Genomic DNA, 591 nt, shown 5'->3' with positions numbered 1-591 from the left:
CGCCTCCCGCCGCTGGCCTCTGTCGCCTCTCGCCCTCCTTCTCTCTGGCCCTTTCTCTCCCCTCTCTCGGGGCTTCCGTCATCGGCCGGGCATTTCCGCCGGGAAGAGGTGAGCTGGAGGCGCCCTCGCGACGCGCACGCGAGAAGCCAAACAGCACCCCCGCGTGGCTCGGCGGAGAAACGGCCCGCGGGCAAGGATGGTCCCCCTCCCTCTTCCCTTGTCTCCTCGTACCGCACCCAGGGCCCCCAGACCAAGCTCTCCTGGCTATCCTTTCACACCCTGGCCTCTGGGGGAACTTTGTCATCACTTGAGCCTCCTGCAGTGCCTTTTCAGCACTCTGGACAGGGAATTGGGACCTCTCGGGCTTTCCCAGGATGACATTGTCTTCCCGGAGTTCTAGCACTCTCCCATTGCAAGCATCCAGTAATTGTCACCTGAAGAAATTATTTCTAGCTTTGTCTCTAGGTGTGGGGCCCTAACATCTCGAATTCTCCCTTTCACCATTAGAAAGATGAAATGATTGCTCTGCGAATGAAAATCGGTGTGTACCATCATGCAGCCTTCTTGCAATGTTTTCTGCAATGTTTAGTT

The sequence above is a fragment of the Otolemur garnettii genome, unplaced genomic scaffold (genome assembly GCF_000181295.1).
Source record: "Otolemur garnettii isolate 467f Iridium unplaced genomic scaffold, OtoGar3 scaffold00102, whole genome shotgun sequence".
Lineage (NCBI taxonomy): Eukaryota > Metazoa > Chordata > Mammalia > Primates > Galagidae > Otolemur > Otolemur garnettii.
Note: the sequence above shows the minus strand (reverse complement) of the source record.